Source organism: Schistocerca piceifrons, chromosome 4 (assembly GCF_021461385.2).
Source record: "Schistocerca piceifrons isolate TAMUIC-IGC-003096 chromosome 4, iqSchPice1.1, whole genome shotgun sequence".
Taxonomy (NCBI): Eukaryota; Metazoa; Arthropoda; class Insecta; order Orthoptera; family Acrididae; genus Schistocerca; species Schistocerca piceifrons.
Window position 1 is genome coordinate 269802849 of NC_060141.1, and position 22369 is coordinate 269825217.

Genomic DNA, 22369 nt, shown 5'->3' on the forward strand with positions numbered 1-22369 from the left:
AGAACCACCAATGAGGACGAAATGTAGTGCAGAAAGAGGTTGTAGGTAAATAAATAAACCCGCTGTTTGCCCCGCAGAAGTGAATAAAATTCTCTGTAACTCGAATTTCAGGGGTCGTTTGAGAGAAAAACCGTGTTCTGTGCGACAAAATTCGTGAAACAATTCCAAAAAACTTAATTTTGATTCGATACGTTCGCAGTTACCTCGGTCACAAATGAAGGAACTTTTAGAGTAAATGATGCCTGTATCAGTGTTGAGTTTTAATAAGTGTATTTTTAGAATATAAGCTTTCCACGAAAAACAACTAATTAAGCCGTTTTACTTGCTTACAAAAGGAATTTGCACGTTTTAAAAGCTTCATACAGATTAATGCGCGGTAGCCATTTTGATGAAATTTTATGACAATTGTTCCGTTCCACTAGAAAACGGGAAATTTCTTTTATTATGGTGTTTGAAAATACAGTAAAATGTTACGTCTTAAACCATTAGTGTATTTATATCTCAAGATTGTAGCATAATCAATTCGATTCTTATCAACCGAATATCCTCGTAAGTATCATCGCGTATATATTACAGTACATTTTATGTTTCCTGGAAGAACAAATCATGTTTGCTGAGGAGTACAATGTTGTGGCGTATATTTTTTCAAATACAGCGAAGTCACTGGATCCGTAGAAAGCTGATGTTAGTTTATGTACAGTTTCCCGCGTTTACTGTGGTAACATGACTATGTGCGTAGTGCACTTAACCTAACATTATCAGGAAACGTACGCGCTGGCTGTTTTTGTTGTTTCTTCTGCCAACGGAGAACAGGTATGTTGTTATGGGTCACACTACTCAGGCAAAGTCATTATCTGTCTCCTATGAAATAAGTAGAGTGAATGTTTATGATTTGAAGCGGTCTGTGTTTATTTTGAGGAGCCTTTGTTCTTGTACGCAATTAACGAGATTTGAGCTCGTCTGTAAATAATGTTAGCCAGTTTGCATTGTGATAAGTGATTCTTTTCTTGAAATAAGCTCATTAACTTTTCATCCGTATCAATTCTATGCCAGGATTCACTGGCTTATTTACAAAATGAGTAGTTGTTTACATTATGTGTTTTTGTTACATACAAGCATTGCTACCTGTTAGTCGAGTTAAATATGCAATGTTGACAAACAGCAATAGGATATGTGAAGAATTAGATGGGAGCTTTTTATTGCAAATGTATATATTTTGAAATTAGGACCTACTCACTGTTGCTGGTTTTTGAAATGCTTAAAACTTCAGTGTGGATTGCTTTAATTAGCCAAACAAAGCTGTTGAAGTACTGCAGTGTTTTTCGGTGTGGTTTGCTTTGTTATTGTGTACATGATTTAGAACTGCTGAGGTTATGTGACAGTGTACTCTTAAGTACATATAATTGGACAGGAAACAATACATTAGTGTGTGGTACATCTCGAATTGGTGTGTGTGTGTGTGTGTGTGTGTGTGTGTGTGTGTGAGAGAGAGGAAGTATGGTAGCTTGAGGTAATTATCAGTCAGGTAAATTTAGAGTAATTAACAAATTGCTCACCATCCCGACAGGAATCTGATTTTTTTGGTCAAATAATTTTTATTTTCTGTCAGAACTTTCTTTTTCATGTAGTTATGTGTAGCCCCTATATCAAATCAAATTATTTTCCTGGTGCGTTTACAGCAACATCAGTTTCGCAATGTAGCCAAAAAAATTAAAAAATCTTCTAGTTTAATTTTCTGTTGTAATTTAGGATCAACAGTGGCTAAATTTTCTGCAGAGTTATCAGCATACATTGAACATACTTCAAGCTAGAAAGAAAATTTCTAGACATTAGCATGGTAGAGAAAGGAATTTTGAAAAACTGAATAGTTTTGATATGCTGTGGGGTAATTTTAAGGCAGTGTATTGTTTGTGATGCTACAAGATAATTAAGTTTTGTTTTAAGCAAAAAATCACAGTAGTAAAAATCCCACAGACATACATTTAAGGAAGGTAAATCCTACTTAGAGACCAGGTACACTACACACAGTGTAAGCATTGAAAGTTTCATCAGGAAGTATGGGCTAAAGAGGAACTCAAAATCGTCCCAAAGGACAAGGAGACGGCATGGCTGGAAAGAAGACAATTATTCCAGAATATGAAGAAGTGGAACTAGCAAACTCACCTTGATGCACAGCCAAATTGGAATTTGGACTGACAAAAGAAGCAGTGAAAGCTGCAATAGAAATGTGATTGAGCAAAGCATTCATACTCTTTCACCAATAACTGGCTAGTGGAAGACTCATTACAAATCTTTAAAAACATGATGATTTGATGGGGAAGAAACCAGAACCCTCACACCAAGCTGAAAATGATGTCACAAATGTTCTATTCATAATTTACAATGTTTATGATTAGATGATAAAGAGTGGAGCAGTTTGCTGTAAAACATGATTGAAATGTGTTTATATTCTTTATGAGTCTAGTTTCTGCCTAGATCCATGTGAAACAAAAGAAAGACCTCATGGAAATTGAAAAGAGGCGTTTAAAATAGTTAGGAAAGGGTAGATATTGGTGGCCATTAAAAAAACAAGTGAAAATTGTTGCAGAAGCCTTCTTATGTTTTGGGCATATCAAGGCAGTGTCATGTAGACCATTTCATGCGAAAGCCATTGATGATATGAATTACCTTTACTGTAATATCAAAAAGTATTACAAAGAGTCTTTTAAAACTGAGAAATGTAAAACTGTAGTTCAGAAAGAATATCTTTGTTTTAAACTGACATTAAATGGCTGTACACTCTATGGGATTCTGAAAAACAATGTTATTTTTGTAGAGGCATCAGTTGTGACTTACGCCCCTGTAAAAATAAAGTTTCACTAGCAGCACTGATGATCATGTGTTCGTCATTTAATACTTTTTACTTGCACTTCTTGACGACATTACCAGTAGAGTTCCCAAGCAAACAGTACGCTGCACTTGTTTTGACTGTTGCACATTGTTTTCTTCACTATACGTGCAGTTAAATGTGCATTGCACTGTAGGTTGGCAATTTATCTATTATTTGTAATACAAAGTCTCCTTCTTAGAGTTATATTAATGTTGAGGAGCAATGTTGTAATTCAGTAATTGAAGAAATAGTAAACAACTGGAATATTATGGAGGCAATAATATCAAAATTGCAAGGATAAGTGCAGGCTATGTGAATCATCTAGGGTAAAGTATTCCAGAAAGGAAATGTAGATTATCCTTGAGGAAAGGTTCCAATTAGGTCTGTTTCAGTCAAGGAATTAGAAAAACTACAATGTTATCCACCTACTTTTCCATGAAGAAATTTGAAGTGGTCTGTAAAGAACAGTAGCCAAGACAATGAGGGAATGGGCCGTCAAAAACTTATTAATATTGTAACATGGTGCATTACTATTGTGAAGTGTAGAATTGTAGGTGTTATATAGTATGCAATCAAGATAATGTTAATGTAAATAAAAAGAAGTGTAAGATTTCAGTATCTTTCACATTTATTTTTTAAAATGGCATCAGTTTCCAGCATTTAATGAATTATCACCATTACAAATTCGGGTACTTGAAGGACATTCACATTTGCATCATATGAAACAAAATACCAGTCAAGATATCCATGTAAAGTTATTGTACAGTTTAATAAGTTGTTCTCAATTTGGGAGGAATGTGTATCAGTTGACTTACAACCATTTAAAAATATATGATGTGATTATTGAATAAATTCCCCAACATAGTATTTTGGTAGTACACATTTGTCTTTCAGTTACCCCGTTGGTACTGTCCTTTAAATAATCCATGAAGCAGTTGTCTGGAAATTACCCTGTGCATATCTGAAATTTACCCCATTCGTTGGGGTAGTTTCCAGTCACCACTTTATTTTTAATTTAGTACAATATGTGAGATAATGAAATTTTCTGCAGATACTGCTTAGTCATATGAGTATATCTCAAAAGAAAGTGTTGACAAACAGTAGGTATTGGAATAAATTGTAGGAAAAGCTGCATTTTTGTCTGGAAATCACCCCGAGCTACGCTCTATTTAGTATGACAAAACCATTAAAATCACTGTTAATTGGAGACATGGAGATTGTTGATAAGAGATGTGAGGGAATGGTGATGCTGTCTGAGTGATCAGCTTGATTATCCTGCTACTGTACACACTATTCCCAGCTTCTAATCATTCGTATCATCTTCTGCTACTGCAGTAATTGCATATTCTGTTGTATAAGAAATGGAATTGGAGGGCTTACTTGTGGGAGAATGTCAAGGAAATACTTAAAAACTTAAAATGATATTTGCTTGTAGATTGAAATAAAGTGCCGCATCACAATTGCCTACTTGCAAAGCTTCAAGAATCACCATGAAGTGAGGGAACTAGGAATATATTACAACCCCCTATGAATATATCACACAGGGAGGGGGGGGGGGGGGGGGGGGAGGGAGACAAGATTAGGTTAATTGCAGTGTGCACAGAGGCACTTTTAGTAGTCATGCTTTCCACACTTCGTATGAGTATGAAACAGGAAGAAACCCTTATACATGGTACAATAAGAAGCCCCCACTTCCATAAACTTCACACTGGTTTGCAAAGTATAACTGTAGGTGTACATTTGTGCTCCCAAGTTCTTTTGTATGAATTTATTAGTGAATGTTTTGCAGACTGAGCTACAGTATACTGATTTGTGTTAAACTTTCTACTTGGTATACATTTTATGTATTCTTAATGTCTTACTTTGTGAATTGTATTTTATTCATCTTATGACGTACATTTGCAAGCCATTTGGTTTGCATGCAGGAGACATGTCAAAATTTATAATACAGTTACAGTGATTTTTACATTAATAAATAATAGCAGTATAGTAGATAATAACAGATTAGATTAGCTTTTTGTTCCTTAGATCCGTGCTGAGGAGATCCTCGTGGATGTGGATCATGTAAAATTTTTTTAAGCTGAAATAACAATACTAATAAACTGATCTTTATTTGTAACTAAATTTTTTATGTTTGCTGCCAAATTATTGAAGATGAGTGTTGCTGAGTAGTGGACCCCATTTTGAACTAAAGTAATTGCTTTCAAGTCCTTATGCAGATCATTTTTGTTCCTGGTATTGTATGTTTGAACTGAGCTGTTTGTTGGAAAAAGAGATATATTATTTAGGACAAATTTCATTAAGGAGTAAATATACTGAGAGGCAGTAGGTAGTATACCCAGTTTTTTGAAGAGGTTTCTACAGGACGTCCGTGAATTTACTCCACAAATAATACATATTACACGCTTTTCGACTCTGAAAGCTTTTGTTTGACTTGAAGAGTTACTCCAAAATATTATACCATATGACATTATGGAATAAAAGTAGGCAAAGTATGCAAGCTTTTACATTTTTATGTCGCCTATGTCTGCTAACACTTGAATTGCAAATACAGATTTGTTAAGGTGTTTCTGCAGTTCTGTGGTGTGCTCCTTCCAATGAATGTGTTGTCAAGTTGTAATCCCAGGGATTTAAGACTGTCAACCTCTTCTATCTGCTCTTCTTCATACTTAATGCATATGCTAGGTGGAAACCTCTTACAGGTTCTGAATTGCATATAGTGAGTCTTTTCAAAGTTTAATGTCAGTGAGTTGGCTTTAAACCATTTATTAATATCCAGGAAAATATCATTAGCATGTCTTTCAAGAACTACACTCTACATACTATTTATTGCAGTACATGTGTCATCTGCAAACAAAATGAACTCTGCTTCTGGCAGTGTAACTGATGAGAGATCATTAATGTACACAAGAAAAATCAGTGGCCCTAAGATGGATCTTTGTGGGACACCAGATGTAATTTCTTCCTATTCTGATGATGACTTAATTCACTAGTCCCTTGCACTGACAGCCTTTGTTTCCTGTTAGCGAGGTATGACTTGAACCATTTTGCAGCACTGCCCGTGACACCATAGAATTCTAATTTATTTAAATGGATGTTGTGGTTCACACAATAAAATGCCTTTGAAAAATCACAGAAAATACCTGCCGCTTGTAATTTGTTATTTAATGAATGAAGTACATTTTCACTGTAGGTGTAAATAGCCTTCTCGATATCGGTACTCTTCAGAAATCCAAACTGTGTTCTTGATAATATGTTATTTGTGATCAGATGGTTGAGAAGCTGCCTGTACATCACTTTTTCTAAAATTCTTGAAAATGCTGGCAAAAGTGAAATCGGTCTGTAGTTTGATGGTATCTCTCTATCCCCTTTCTTGAATAGAGGCTTAACATCTGCATATTTTAGCCAGTCAGGAAATGTCCCAGTTATAATTGACTGGTTACACAAGTAACTTAGAATTGTATTAAACTCACAAGAACATGCCTTAATTAACTTTGTTGATATTTCATCGTAACCACTAGAATGCTTTGTTTTTAAAGATTTTGTTAAAATGGCTCTGAGCACTATGGGACTTAACATCTATGGTCATCAGTCCCCTAGAACTTAGAACTACTTAAACCTAACTAGCATAAGGACAGCACACTGCACCCAGTCATCACGAGGCAGAGAAAATCCCTGACCTCGCCGGGAATCGAACCCGGGCGTGGGAAGCGAGAGCGCTACCGCACGACCACGAGCTGTGGACTAGGATTTTATTATGGAAGTTATTTCTTTTGGTGAAGTGAGTGACATTTTCATGTACCTGAAGCTATTTGTAAAGGCTAGTTTCAGATATTCAAGGGCATTATTTACTGATCCTGACCATCCCATTCTATCAGTAACGGATATAAAGTAATTGTTAAATGGATTTGCCACACTATGTCCATCGGTTGCTGATGTTTCATCTATCTTTAATGCTATTTGCTCCTGTTCCTTTCTGGTTCTACCAGTCTCCTCTTTCACTGTATCCCATATTGTTTTTGTTTTGTTCCCTGGCAGTGCTATCGTCTTCTCATAGTGCATTTGTTTAGATGTCTGAATTACTTTTTTTAAATATTTTACAATATTCCTTGTATTTAGCTAAATCATCAGCATTGGAGCTATTCTTGGTCGACAGATATATTTTCCTTTTTGTCTTACAGGAAGTCTTTATTCCTTGTGTAATCCATGGTTTTATTATAGACTTCTGTTTAATTTGAGTAACTTTTAGAGGAAAACAGTTTTCAAACATGGTACTAACATTGTTCATGAATGTGTTATATTTTTCATTCATGTCATGAGCACTGTAAACATTTTTCCAGTTCATATCTTTGAGCAGTTTTCTAAAACACCCAATTTTTGGTTGATTGACTACTCTCCTGTACTCAGATTTAGCAGACTTGATAATCTGCTTAGAACTTACATCTAAAACAAGGAGCTGCATGTCATGATCTGATAGTCCAGTTATTACAGGTTTTATGATATGATTTTGTTCCTTTGATTTGTCTACAAAAATGTTATCAATGGCTGTCCTTGAGGATTTAGTGATCCTAGTTGAAAAGTTTACAGTGTGAGATAGATTGAAAGACAACATTATAAACTGCAGTAAATGTTTACTGGAAGATTGCATTAGAAAATCTGTATTAAAGTCACCAGCGATCAAAATTTCTTTGTTTCTTCCTGTTAAATAACCCAAAAGAGCTTCTAGGTGATTTATGAATAGATTATAATTTCCTGCAGGTGCTCGGTAAATAGTTACTATTATATAGGATCTGTTATGAAACTCTACTTCTGTTGCACATGCTTCTAGATGCTGCTCTAAACAGAATTTATTAATGCCAATGTTCTTGAATTTATGGCAGTCTTTAATAAATGTGGCAACTCCTCCTCCATCCATATCTACTCTGCAGAAGTAGGAAGCTAGCTTAAATCCTGAACTGTCAAGGATATTTGTTGGAATGTGTAACACATTATATCCAGCTCTAATTTCCAGTTTGTCCTACATGAATTCATCCACTGAGTAATAACACTTCAGTGTCAGTATCTCATATAGCTTTCTTTTAAGTGAACCTAAATTCATCTGCATCAATTGTTCCTGTTTAATTTACTAAAAAATTTCATTCCCATGTATTGAGGTCCCTGGGCATAGAGTCTGAGACAGTTGGTGGGGAGCATAAAATTTTGTTTGTTTCTAGAATCATGTAAACAGACAAAATAGTTTCCCTCAAATAATTCATGTCTGGTGTACAAAATTGTAATAACCTCATATATGTATAAGGATGACAGAGTTAATATTTTAAGTTTTCTAAGTTATGATCAACATGGTTCTTTGTGATTTTCAGTGCACATATTTCGAATGATTTTTTTCTGTATTTTTAATACCCGCACTATGTTTGTCGAGCTACCCCAAAAAACTGATATGAAGAAGCCTAGGATGGACAATCTTCTATTGTATTTGTACTTCACAGTATCAGAACTTGTTTATGAACACATTGTGATAAAATAACAGTTGTAATTAGTGTAGATTTGTCATTAGTTAGTTAATTAGTTAGTTAAATGTTCCTTACGTCATTTGAATGAGTCTGTTGTCAAAATTACATGGTACGAGCAAATTTGCAGGGTATTGGTGTTAACATTAGTGGACACACTATTTTTATAGTCCTACTCACACAGCTACACTTGAAATCTAGGTGTTTTCTTATTTTATTTTATTACTGTCTACCAGTTTTTAAGCAGATATTTGTCACTAGAATAGGAGGAGTTGTCTTGGAGAAATTATTTTAAGATAAATGTAATACTTGCTTTGCTACCTGTATGTATGTTATTGAGCAGATGACAAAAATTTTTGTTGCTGCATGTTGACTTCCTTTCATAGCCACTGACCTGCAACTTTAAATGCAAATATTTTAGTGTAAACACTCTTTCGTGAATGCATGAAGGACTCCTCTGGGGACAATTCATTGCATGATTGAGATGTTGAAAGGTCAATAAGCACATAAATAAAACTGAAAATCTCGCTAAGCTTTGGGACCATATCCTCCTTCAGATGTGCAAATAAACTGAAATATGATATCATCATAAATCTTAGCAGTATTTTCAGCCTTCTTTATGAGCCCATTGACCACTCAACATTTCAAGTATATGGTGAATTGTTCTCTTCACACTTTTCATGTTTACATTTCACCAAGAATGTTTTTGTTACGATCATGATGTCTGTCCATCACAATCAATATGTGTAGGTCTTTCCCCTTATTCCAACAGTTCTCTTTGAACAGACAGCAGTATGAATATGTTGTCACAATGTTTCTTCAACATCAGCAAATGCATCCACAAGCTAAAGTACATTGCAAGGAGGAGCATATCTCATACAACGATTATCACTATTTTTCTTCTTAATTTCATGGATGGTATGAGGGAGAAATGATAATATGGGTGCCTGCATAAACACTATTTTATGATTTTGTCCTACCGTTCGTACTCATTATATTGTTATTATTATTTTACACCTCTAGTCCATAGGACCAAATTGAGGAGCAAGTCTCCATGGTCTTGGAACATTCATTACATGAAATTACTACAGAAAAGTAATAATAGATAACGTAAAATGTTCATGAATCCTAAAGACTACAAGCTGTAAGTTTATACAAACACAGTTGACACTGTACTACAGGAATTAATTTAATTTTTCAACCAGAGTGCATTGTAAGAAGAAGAAGATGATGGTCACAGGAGGCAACAAAACAAGGCAATATGGAATAGTGGAGAAGAAGAGACCATTAGAACCAAAGATGAAGAAGAGTATGTAATACGTTGGTAACAGAAGAGTATAGTGTCACAAATGTTAGTAACACGCCTTCTATGTCAGTTGCTGATAGGATACTGGTTATCAGGCGCTGCTCTGAAATACTTGAGACCAGCAATTACACATATAAGCAAATAACTTCAGTAATGTGACTAACACCTACCTTTACTTTAGACAAAGTAATGACAGGCATAAAATCTTTAATGAGAAAGAAATAAAAAAAATGTCTAGTTGGTGTGATAAAAGATCAAACACTAAGATTGTTTTCTCTGTAGGCATTATAAACATTGGGATAAAAAAATAGCAAATTTAGTAGGTCCTAGAGTTAAGGAGGTCTGTTAGTTTCTTTTTTGTTGCCATTAATAAATATTCTGTAGCAAATTCACTGGATGACATATTCCGTGAATTTATAAAACACATAGGGGAACATGGAAGAACTTGGCTGAAGAAGTTCTACAATGATATACTCAAGACCGGAAGGGTGCCTCAACAGTTAAAGATTGCACACACATTAGCAATCCTCAAATCTGGAAAGCCAGTACATGACCCCTCAAGTTAATGGCCAATTTCACTGCTGAGCGTGTGCTTCAAACTACTGGAACGACTCATCCATAACAGAATACAAGAAATAATAAACAACATAACCCCAACATATCAGGCTGGGTTCAGAAGAAAGTGGAGCTGCCCTGAGCAGGTCCTAGCCTTGACATCCTACATTGAGGCTGGATTCCAAAAGAAACTAAAGACATCAGTGGCCTTTGTTGATCTGTCAGCAGCATATGACACTGTGTGGCTAGGTGAACTCCTGCTGAAGTTAAAAAAAGCATGTACCAAGTAAGAAACTGACGACACTTGTGGGAAATATGTTAACCAACCGCTACTTCAAGGTTAGCGTTGGACAAAAACAGAGCAAGTTATTTACCTTGAAAAATGGGCTCCCCCAAGAGTCCTTCCTAACACCCCTACTTTTCAGTCTGTACACCAGTGACATGCCAAACACTGCTAGCGCAAAATTTTGCTATGCCGATGACCTTGCCATACCTGTACAAACCAGCACATTTGAGAAAGGAGAAGCTATGTTATCTGGAGACTTAGAAACTCTCAACACATACTACAAAGCATGGAGACTCCATCCAAATGCAGCAAAGACAGAAGACTGCACATTCCATCTAAACAACGGAATTGCAAACCAGCCATTGAATGTGAGCTGCTGCCAATAAAAGGTTAGGCATAATTTCCAGCCTAAATACCTTGGTGTCATACTAGATCGCTCTCTGATGTATAAAAAACACTTGGAAAAAACAAGCCAAAAACTAAAGACCGGAAACAACATTGTAAAGAAACTAGCTGGTACAACACGGGGTGCCAACGAATCAACTCTACGTACTACAGTACTGATGCTGGTGTACCCAGTTGCTGAATACTGTGCTCCAGTGTGGCAACATAGTGCCCACACGAGAAAGCTGGACGTACACCTGAACAAGCCAATGAGGATAATTACGGGCACATTAAAATCCACCCTGATCACCTGGCTGCACACCATCAGCAACATCGCACCACCTGAATTACGAAGCCAAGAAGCAGTCAATCGAGAATGGAGGGAATTACACCACCCCGACTACTCACAAGACCTCCCAATTCACACAGTCTTAAATAACACTCCCCCCAGACCACTTAAAATCTCGCAGTCCACTGTGGCATAATGGAAGGAATGATAAGAAGTGTGACATTAAGGAAGAGTGGCACGAGGGGTGGAATGCTGCCAGCCTAACAGGATTTCATCTGCAGAGAAGTGAGTGGACAAGGCTGAACAGAATAAGAAGTGGCCACACCAGGTGCAATGCTATGATGCACAAGTGGGGTTTCCGAGATTCTCCAGCCTGTGATTGTGGGGCCCAAGGACAAACTGTTCAACAAATTGTTAGAGACTGTCCTCAGAGGAAGTATCATGGACCATGTAGTGACTTTATTAATGCTACTCCCTCTGTTGTTAGTTGGCTTCAATCATTAGATGTTGAACTATGATTACATGTGTCTGCCTTTTTTTAACTTGCAATTATATCAGTCAAAGTAGTCAGTAATATTAAGTTAGTAATTTTCACAATTTAAAAATGTGTATAAAATTTGTGCCAAAAGGTATATACAAGTACTTAATTAGATGTTGTTGTTGTGGTCTTCAGTCCAGAGACTGGTTTGATGCAGCTCTCCATGCTACTCTATCCTGTGCAAGGTTCTTCATCTCCCAGTACCTACTGCAACCTACATCCTTCTGAAACTGTTCAGTGTATTCATCTCTTAGTCTCCCTCTGCAATTTGTACCCTCCACACTGCCCTCCAATACTTAATTGGTGATCCCTTGATGCCTCAGAATATGCCCTACAAACCGATCCCTTCTTCTAATCAAGTTGTGCCACAAATTTCTCTTCTCTCCAATTCTATTCAATACTTCCTCATTAGTTATGTGATCTACCCATCTAATCTTCAGCATTTGTCTGTAGCACCACATTTCGAAATCTTATATTCTCTTCTTGTCTAAACTATTTATCGTCCATGTTTCACTTCCATACATGGCTACAGACCATACAAATACTTTCAGAAACGACTTCCTGACACTTAAATCTATACTCAATGTTAACAAATTTCTCTTCTCCAGAAATGCTTTCCTTGCCATTGCCAGTCTACATTTGATATCCTCTCTACTTTGACCATCATCAGCTATTTTGCTCCCCAAATAGCAATACTCATTTACTACTTTAAGCGTCTCATTTCCTAATTTAATTCCTGCAGCATCACCCGATTTAATTCAGCTACATTCCATTATTCTCGATTTGCTTTTGTTGATGTTCATCTTATATCCTCCTTTCAAGACCATGTCCATTTCGTTCAGCTGCTCTTCCAGGTCCTTTGCTGTCTCTGACAGAATTACAATGTCATCAGCGAACCTCAAAGTTCTTATTTCTTCTCCATGGATTTTAATTCCTACTCCGAATTTTTCTTTTGTTTCCTTTACTGCTTGCTCAATATACAGATTGAACAACATCGGGGAGATGCTACAACCCTGTCTTACTCCCTTCCCAACCACTGCTTCCCTTTCATGTCCCTCGACTCTTATAACTGCCATCTGGTTTCTTTACAAATTGTAAATAGCCTTTCGCTCCCTGTATTTTACCCCTGCCACCTTTAGAATTTGAAAGAGAGTATTCCAGTCAACATTGTCAAAAGCTCTCTCTTACAAATGCTAGAAACGTAGGTTTGCCTTTCCTTAATCTTTCTTCTAAGATAAGTCGTAAGGTCAGTATTGCCTCACGTGTTCCAGTGTTTCTAAGGAATCCAAACTGATCTTCCCCGAGGTTGGCTTCTACTAGTTTTTCCATTCGTCTGTAAAGAATTCGTGCTAGTATTTTGCAGCTGTGACTTATTAAGCTGATAGTTCGGTAATTTTCACATCTGTCAACACCTGCTTTGTTTGGGATTGGAATTATTATATTCTTCTTGAAGTCTGAGGGTATTTCGCCTGTCTCGTACATCTTGCTCACCAGATGGTAGAGTTTTGTCAGGATTGGCTCTCCCAAGGCTGTCAGTAGTTCTAATGGAACGTTGTCTACTCCTGGGGCCTTGTTTCGACTTAGGTCTTTCAGTGCTCTGTCAAACTCTTCACGCAGTATCATATCTCCCATTTCATCTTCATCTACATTCTCTTCCATTTCTATAATATTGTCCTCAAGTACATCGCCCTTGTATAGACCCTCTATATACTCCTTCCACCTTTCTGCTTTCCCTTCTTTCCTTAGATCTGGGTTTCCATCTGAGCTCTTGATATTCATGCAAGTGGTTCTCTTTTCTCCAAAGGTCTCTTTAATTTTCCTTTAGGCAGTATTCATCTTACCCCTAGTGGTATGTGCCTCTACATCCTTACATTTGTCCTCTAGCCATCCCTGCTTAGCCATTTTGCACTTCCTGTCGATATCATTTTTAAGACGTTTGTATTCCCCTTTGCCTGCTTCATTTACTGCATTTTTATATTTTCTCCTTTTATCAATTAAATTCAATATCTCTTCTGTTACCCAAGGATTTCTATTAGCCCTCATCTTTTTAACTACTTGATCCTCTGCTACTTTTACTATTTCGTCTCTCAAATCTACTCATTCTTCTTCTACTGTATTTCTTTCCCCCATTCTTGTCAATCGTTCCCTAATACTCTCCCTGAAGCTCTCTACCACCTCTGATTCTTTCAGTTTATCTAAGTCCTATCTCCTCCAATTCCCACCTTTTTGCAGTTTCTTCAGTTTTAATCAACAGTTCATAACCAATAGATTGTGGTCAGAGTCCACATCTGCCCCTGGAAAAGTCTTATAATTTAAAACCTGGTTCCTGAATCTCAGTCTTACCATTATATAATCCATCTGAAACCTGTCAGTATCTCCAGGGTTCTTCCATGTATACAACCTTAATTAGATATACATGTAAAATTAAACTTTATGTGCTTGTCAGTGTGTGCCATACGATAAATAAAATAATAAATAAGCCAAGTACTGTTATTAAACTTTGAGAAAACTAACTAAGTGTAGATCACAACATTGTTATGGTTCCCAACCAGAGTACACACAGCATGAGAACATGTGGAGGTTAAAGTTCATAGGATTATTACTTGGCAGAAGGATTATTACTTGGCAGAAATTTCACTTGGGGAAAACATCGTGAACCTGTCAGAACACCTAAAGAAATAGCGGTTTGCAGTGCAAATGTTGTCAGGCATAGGTGATGTGGGGGGGGAGGTTGCTTATTAAGCCAAAGTGTGTAATGGAATTTTTTGTTATGTGAATTCAATATCATCTACTGTTCAAAGAACTGTGGATACTAACTACCACTTGTCTATATGTTTATTTGTTAAAATTTGTTATACATAATTCACTTTCTTTTCAAACCAGCAGCACAGTTCAGGGAGTCAATCCTAGGAACAAGTTGCCACCAACTACAAAATGTTTTGCTTGTAGAGCCGTTTTCACAAGGGCTGCTTTGTGCGAATAGACCGAGGATCTACAAATTGCTGTCCTGACACAGCTTTTTGTATAGGCATAGTCCATATCAATTCAAGCAGGCTAAAAAAAATCTTACCTTCATAGTCTCACATGTTAGAGAATTTAGCATATGTTAAAATGAAGAACTAAGTAAGGAACACACATTTTTTTCTTTTCTCCAAAAAAATTTCTGCTCTGAGATAACAGCCCTCTAAAGATGACACTGCACATACCATTTTGAAGATGTGGATTTTGGAAAAAAATTTAAAATGCTGTATTTCTGGAGCAATTCCATATATTTTGTTGGTTTTTTTTTTTTATTTGAAAGATATTTGCTTTATGATTACAAAGAAATCCTCCATTTGGACTTACCTGTCCAAGTTCTTTTACTATAGTGTCCTGAACATTTTTTTATAACTTATGGAAAAAAATATTTTTCCAAAAATATCAGTCCATCAAATTTTGATAATTTTTTTTTTCTGCTGATTAGTGCCATATAGTTCTCCATTCCGTGAAAAGGAAAGCTTCCACTTTTATGTTGAAAAGGTTTTATAAACAATTGAAATTTTTGCCATACATAAAACCTGTTTTATTATCACATAACAGGCTCATAAATATCACAACCTAGCCTTATTTAACATAATTTTAGTTTTGAAAGATGAGTAAGAGCCTCTTTTTTTCAAGCATTTCAAATGTTTCCAAAATATATGTGAAAGATTCAAAGACTTAAAGGTTTCAATTTAGAGAACTTCCATGCACTCTGTTTTGTACTGAAATTAGCCAACCAGTGAACTAAAAATTTGTTCCACTGCTTCAGTATCTTCGTTTGATATAGAGCGATGCCTTCCTGTTGAACCAATAGAAACTGGAGCACTTACAATCTGCAAAACATTGTGAACAGGAAGTGAGTACAGATGGCATTGTTGCTGTCCTTCAGCTGGAAACCTATATCCAGCAGCTGGTCCATGAGGTAGCAAAAAGTTCACTACAGTTTCGTTTAACTAATAACTGGTGTCTATAATCTCTGCAAACCACCAATCACAGTCATACACACATGCCATAAACATCCCCTTTCTCAGGTTGTGAATCTGAATATTATCCTGATGTTTCTGAGCTGTTGGCCAAATGAATGAAATTTCTTCTTTCTTGCTCTTTAATGTGCATGCAGTATGAGTTCGCCTATTGCTTTGAGTCCAAAAATGCGTCTTCTGAATTCCTTTCACAGGATTAGTTTGTTTGGACGATTATTTTTTTTCCTGCTCATGGAATTCTTCTATTTCCTCTTTGGACAAAAGAATGAGGGCTGTGGATGTGTAAGATTTAACGACTCTTGTAAAATCCTCATGATTCTGAATTCCAGCTATATTTGGTCTGGAAAGATTATGTTTTGTAGCATGGTGCTTCAGCAGGCCTCCTACACCATCATGAGGCACCTTCCCATGACCAGTAGCACAGTATATCCAGTCAGCTGGCACAAGAGACTTACTCAATTCAAACAGCTGGTAATGATGAAACTTCCTGGCAGATTAAAACTGTGTGCCCGACCGAGACTCGAACTCGGGACGTTTGCCTTTCGCGGGCAAGCGCTCTACCAACTGAGCTACCAAAGCACAACTCACGCCCGGTACCCCCAGCTTTACTTCTGCCAGTACTTCGTCTCCTACCTTCTAAACTTTACAGAAGCTCTCCTGCGAACCTTGCAGAACTAGCACTCCTGAAAGAAAGGATATTGCGGAGACATGGCTTAGCCACAGCCTGGGGGATGTTTCCAGAATGAGATTTTCACTCTGCAGCGGAGTGTGCGTTGATATGAAACTTCCTGGCAGATTAAAACTGTGTGCCCGACCGAGACTCGAACTCGGGACCTTTGCCTTTCGCGGGCAAGCGCTCTACCAACTGAGCTACCGAAGCATGACTCACGCCCGGTACCCACAGCTTTACTTCTGCCAGTACCTCGTCTCCTACCTTCCAAACTTTACAGAAGCTCTCCTGCGAACCTTGCAGAACTAGCACTCCTGAAAGAAAGGATATTGCGGAGACATGGCTTAGCCACAGCCTGGGGGATGTTTCCAGAATGAGATTTTCACTCTGCAGCGGAGTGTGCGCTGATATGAAACTTCCTGGCAGATTAAAACTGTGTGCCCGACCGAGACTCGAACTCGGGACCTTTGCCTTTCGCGGGCAAGCGCTCTACCAACTGAGCTACCGAAGCACGAGACGAGGTACTGGCAGAAGTAAAGCTGTGGGTACCGGGCGTGAGTCGTGCTTCGGTAGCTCAGTTGGTAGAGCGCTTGCCCGCGAAAGGCAAAGGTCCCGAGTTCGAGTCTCGGTCGGGCACACAGTTTTAATCTGCCAGGAAGTTTCATATCAGCGCACACTCCGCTGCAGAGTGAAAATCTCATTCTGGAAACATCCCCCAGGCTGTGGCTAAGCCATGTCTCCGCAATATCCTTTCTTTTAGGAGTGCTAGTTCTGCAAGGTTCGCAGGAGAGCTTCTGTAAAGTTTGGAAGGTAGGAGACGAGGTACTGGCAGAAGTAATGCTGTGGGTACCGGGCGTGAGTCGTGCTTCGGTAGCTCAGTTGGTAGAGCGCTTGCCCGCGAAAGGCAAAGGTCCCGAGTTCGAGTCTCGGTCGGGCACACAGTTTTAATCTGCCAGGAAGTTTCATATCAGCGCACACTCCGCTGCAGAGTGAAAATCTCATTCTGGAAACATCCCCCAGGCTGTGGCTAAGCCATGTCTCCGCAATATCCTTTCTTTTAGGAGTGCTAGTTCTGCAAGGTTCGCAGGAGAGCTTCTGTAAAGTTTGGAAGGTAGGAGACGAGGTACTGGCAGAAGTAATGCTGTGGGTACCGGGCGTGAGTCGTGCTTCGGTAGCTCAGTTGGTAGAGCGCTTGCCCGCGAAAGGCAAAGGTCCCGAGTTTGAGTCTCGGTCGGGCACACAGTTTTAATCTGCCAGGAAGTTTCATATCAGCGCACACTCCGCTGCAGAGTGAAAATCTCATTCTGGAAACATCCCCCAGGCTGTGGCTAAGCCATGTCTCCGCAATATCCTTTCTTTCAGGAGTGCTAGTTCTGCAAGGTTCGCAGGAGAGCTTCTGTAAAGTTTGGAAGGTAGGAGACGAGGTACTGGCAGAAGTAAAGCTGTGGGTACCGGGCGTGAGTCGTGCTTCGGTAGCTCAGTTGGTAGAGCGCTTGCCCGCGAAAGGCAAAGGTCCCGAGTTCGAGTCTCGGTCGGGCACACAGTTTTAATCTGCCAGGAAGTTTCATATCAGCGCACACTCCGCTGCAGAGTGAAAATCTCATTCTGGAAACATCCCCCAGCCTGTGGCTTAGCCATGTCTCCGCAATATCCTTTCTTTCAGGAGTGCTAGTTCTGCAAGGTTCGCAGGAGAGGCTTCTGTAAAGTTTGGAAGGTAGGAGACGAGGTACTGGCAGAAGTAAAGCTGTGGGTACCGGGCGTGAGTCGTGCTTCGGTAGCTCAGTTGGTAGAGCGCTTGCCCGCGAAAGGCAAAGGTCCCGAGTTCGTGTCTCGGTCGGGCACACAGTTTTAATCTGCCAGGAAGTTTCATATCAGCGCACACTCCGCTGCAGAGTGAAAATCTCATTCTGGAAACATCCCCCAGGCTGTGGCTAAGCCATGTCTCCGCAATATCCTTTCTTTCAGGAGTGCTAGTTCTGCAAGGTTCGCAGGAGAGCTTCTGTAAAGTTTGGAAGGTAGGAGACGAGGTACTGGCAGAAGTAAAGCTGTGGGTACCGGGCGTGAGTCGTGCTTCGGTAGCTCAGTTGGTAGAGCGCTTGCCCGCGAAAGGCAAAGGTCCCGAGTTCGAGTCTCGGTCGGGCACACAGTTTTAATCTGCCAGGAAGTTTCAGAGTGAAAATCTCATTCTGGAGCTGGTAATGATTTTTAAAATGTCAAAGAGCACCATCAGAAATAATTATGATCTTCCATGCCCCTGTTCGCGGTTGAAGAATTTTGCACATCGCTAGCAAAGCATGTGCTGAGTCATATCCTATGTCATCACTTACAACTGCAACACTTGTGGTCTTGTTTTGAAAATATGTCACTCCTGTAATCAGGGTGTATACGACCCGGGGCAACCGGGAAATCCGGGAAAAACCCGGGAATTTTTTCATCTGGGAGAAAACCGGGAAAAACCCAGGAATTTTTCATTGTTTTAGCTTTCAGTTGAATTTTTGTAATTTTGACTGCAGACTTGATTCTCTAGCAAAGAATGTTATTGTATCCTGCTACTGGAGAATGATACTGCAGCAATAAAATATAAACAAGAGGGAAAAAAATAAAACTTTAGTGTCAAAGGAAATTTGCAATTTACAACAAAAAACCGTGCACACACAAGCGTCTGCAAATAGCAAAAATGTGTCAAAGGCCGTAGGGTGCAGACTGTAATTCTTCGTAACAATAAACTGCTTGCTATGAGCATGACGTCACAACTGTTCACATTAGGTTCGTTTGACCAATTGAAACTTCCTGGCAGATTAAAACTGTGTGCCCGACCGAGACTCGAACGCGGGACCTTTGCCTTTCGCGGGCAAGTGCTCTACCATCTGAGCTACCGAAGCACGACTCAAGCCCGGTACTCACAGCTTTACTTCTGCCAGTACCTCGTCTCCTACCTTCCAAACTTTACAGAAGCTCTCCTGCGAACCTTGCAGAACTAGCACTCCTGAAAGAAAGGATATTGCGGAGACATGGCTTAGCCACAGCCTGGGGGACGTTTCCAGAATGAGATTTTCACTCTGCAGCGGAGTCGTGTTTCGGTAGCTCAGATGGTAGAGCACTTGCCCGCGAAAGGCAAAGGTCCCGAGTTCGAGTCTCGGTCGGGCACACAGTTTTAATCTGCCAGGAAGTTTCATATCAGCGCACACTCCGCTGCAGAGTGAAAATCTCATTCTGGAAACGTTTGACCAGTTGCCAGCGGTCTGTTGCGCATGCGCATTTGACTCTCGTATTAAGCAGTACCTTCTCCCGCTACTTGAAGTTTGGCTGTTAGCTATATTGGTAGTAGCAGCAAGCAGCCAGATGGAAACGAGAAAAATTTTTCTCGCGCGCCCTAGCTGGCAGATTCACGCTTGCACAGAGTTGTCTGAGTTGTAGTGGGGAGGGGGTTATTCCCCACGTGACCCGTGTTTACGTTAAGTGATTTCGCTGCTTCTCTTCGTGTACAGCTCCCACGTCAAATGAAAACACATCGGATTTCTGTGGCCGGGAGCTATCAAGTGAATTAAAATACATTCACATAATTACGGAGGGCAAAAATATATTGTTAATTTCAGTTTTCTGGTTTTATTTTATTTCTAAGTTAGTAGCAGTCAAGCATTAATCGCCTTGCAGAACAGTGAAGTTTCGCAAGTTTGCTAAAGAAATTTGGCGTTATTAATCTTTCCGCCGAGGCAATCATTTTATTTGAAACGAAGTGTTTCATTCTACAGTATTGGCTAGTTCCAACTGTTTGCTGAATTTGAAGTGCAATTTCAAGTGCACGTTTTTTTATCATCTTCTGCCATATATGGCATTATGCCATAATAAAGAACCAAAAATGAGATCGTAGAGTACTGGTACGCCAAGAAAATTTACATCCCAAAAACCACACTGAAAAGCTTAATATCAGAAGGGACCTACGTCATTGTGAATCTGGAAAAAGCCAATTTGCACTTCAAGCCGAATCATGCATTTTAGTATGGTTTACGAAATTCCGATGCTCTTTGGAGTATCCTCTGATGCACTGTTTCTTTTATGGTGTAATGTAAGCTCTCTTAGTGCTTTATACACACGAACATACGGGCTTCCTACACCACTGCAGCTGCACAGGCATAATAATGTCTGTTTTCTGGCGCTCTCTGGCAACTGGTAAATCGAACCTGTTTCTAACAGTCTCCGGATAGTATTGCGAACGGTAGTTAGAAAAAAGTTACTTTCAAAGTAAATTTATTTTTACGCAAGATGAATTATATTAGGTGTGAGAAAGTGGGATGATTATCTAAATCACAGAGCGTTCGAAACTGAACAGTTTGAGTACCAGCCACTTACAAGAATTTGGAGCCGAGACATTTATGTCATAATTTTAAATTTACTGGCACATTTGTGTGATGTGTCTTAAAGTATAACACACGCAAAAAGATCAATATTACATGTGAAAGCTTAGCTTCTGTTGTAGCGTGTTAATCTTAGAGACTAACATAATACGTGAAAGCTTAGCTTTTCTTGTAGATATACGGTTCTGTGTACATTAATGTAAACCGTTAACTTTTCCTCTTGCGTGTTCGAGCTATGTAACCAGTGATCTTTCTATTGGCTGACTATAACACTTGTCCTATGCTCTGAATAGCTGCTGTCATCGGCTGACGAGATCTCGTGGCTTGAGACATGACTCGCTTACAAAACGACATCGCAACCTCGGTTTCAACGCTCCGGAAACTAACGCGCTGTGTTTGGTGCAATTCGAATTTATACTTTCGTAATACTAAAACATGCAACGTATATGTTGCTGCAAATCAAAGGTCTTTCCAAAACTTCTCTCCCCCCCCTTTTTATTTTTTATTTATTTATTTATTTTTTTGTTAAAAATCTCTCCAAAACTTCTTTGCCCCGTCATTTCTTTTTTATCCGGTAAGTTCTATGCGATTGTACACAACGTTAACCATTCAAATGATTGATAAGTTTTACAGTTCCGAGGGAAAATCTACGGAAAACCTACTGTCAGTTAGCACAGAAAAAAGTGTATTTTCGCCCGGGGAAAAAAGCATATTTTTCAAACGGGATATCCGGGAGAAATCCGGAATAATTCGGGAATTTTTTTCCTTGGCCCCGTATACACCCTGTGTAAGAACTGAAACCTGGTCATTACTCCAATGATACCCTTGTACTTCTTGTGGAAGAATTACAGTCCAGTTTTCAGCAAGATCACAGTGAAGCACTAAACATAGTTCTTCAGCCTGTACACACCCTTTCACTTCTGCAATGTATTTTTGTTTGCAATTTCTTCAGATGCTGGTTGTGTTCTTGCCTTCACTGACCATTTACCAAGTTCATCAATGAAACTGTCAGAGGCCAACAGTTTTCTTAATTAGTTTACTTTCCTCCCATGTCACATATGTAATTTCTGCAGAGTTATCTGCTATGTCTTCCAGGCCAAGTGTCTGCAAAGACAGTCCTCCCCTTTCCAGGGCAGTCACCACATTCTTGAAACAAGCAAGTCTCTCGCTTTTCGTCACGGACTACTAAATACTTCACATGCCCAACCAAAGTTTCATATATCACTAGCTCCAATAAGTTCTTCAAAGTTACCACATGACGTTCAAAATCCAAGCAGTACACACATAAACAGACATCTCCAGGCGGGTGTGGAACTACCCACTTAGGTCGTAGTGCATAAATTAAGATCTTCCAGTATGTAAAGTTGTATAGTTGCTCTTATAAATTGCAAAAGTGTGTTTAATACTGCGAGTCAAGTACCTCTTCACTTTCACAGCTTTTTGACCTTCAACTGTTACAGTTATATTGTCTTTTTTTTGTTGGCGCTTGGGTGAGAATAGTCCCATTTGTCTTCCAGATAAAATGACGGCACTATTTGGACTTGAGCTGCTTCTACAGGATGACCATAATAGGGATCTGGTCTTCCAAAGACTCCTTTTACTGACC

At 38.9% G+C, this 22369-nt stretch overlaps 1 protein-coding gene and 6 non-coding genes across 8 annotated transcripts in view; 5 read left to right on the forward strand and 2 right to left on the reverse strand.

Moving 5' to 3' along the window:
* The first annotated feature begins 396 nt into the window (after positions 1–396).
* LOC124795188 (INO80 complex subunit D) overlaps positions 397–22369 on the forward strand; it is a 156604-nt gene continuing 134631 nt past the window's right edge. The window contains exons 1-2 of one of the 2 annotated variants that reach the window (XM_047259090.1): positions 397–549; positions 656–813. The gene's annotated coding sequence lies outside the window, so the exon portion shown is untranslated. The remainder of the gene's footprint in view (positions 550–655; positions 814–22369) is intronic. The other variant, XM_047259091.1, reaches the window with a different exon arrangement.
* On the reverse strand, positions 16545–16619 carry Trnas-cga. Its single transcript has one exon. It is a non-coding gene; the product is annotated as a tRNA-Ser (tRNA).
* Positions 16846–16920, reverse strand: Trnas-cga. The gene has a single exon. It is a non-coding gene; the product is annotated as a tRNA-Ser (tRNA).
* On the forward strand, positions 16971–17045 carry Trnas-cga. Its single transcript has one exon. It is a non-coding gene; the product is annotated as a tRNA-Ser (tRNA).
* On the forward strand, positions 17272–17346 carry Trnas-cga. Its single transcript has one exon. It is a non-coding gene; the product is annotated as a tRNA-Ser (tRNA).
* On the forward strand, positions 17874–17948 carry Trnas-cga. Its single transcript has one exon. It is a non-coding gene; the product is annotated as a tRNA-Ser (tRNA).
* Trnas-cga lies at positions 18477–18551 on the forward strand. Its single transcript has one exon. It is a non-coding gene; the product is annotated as a tRNA-Ser (tRNA).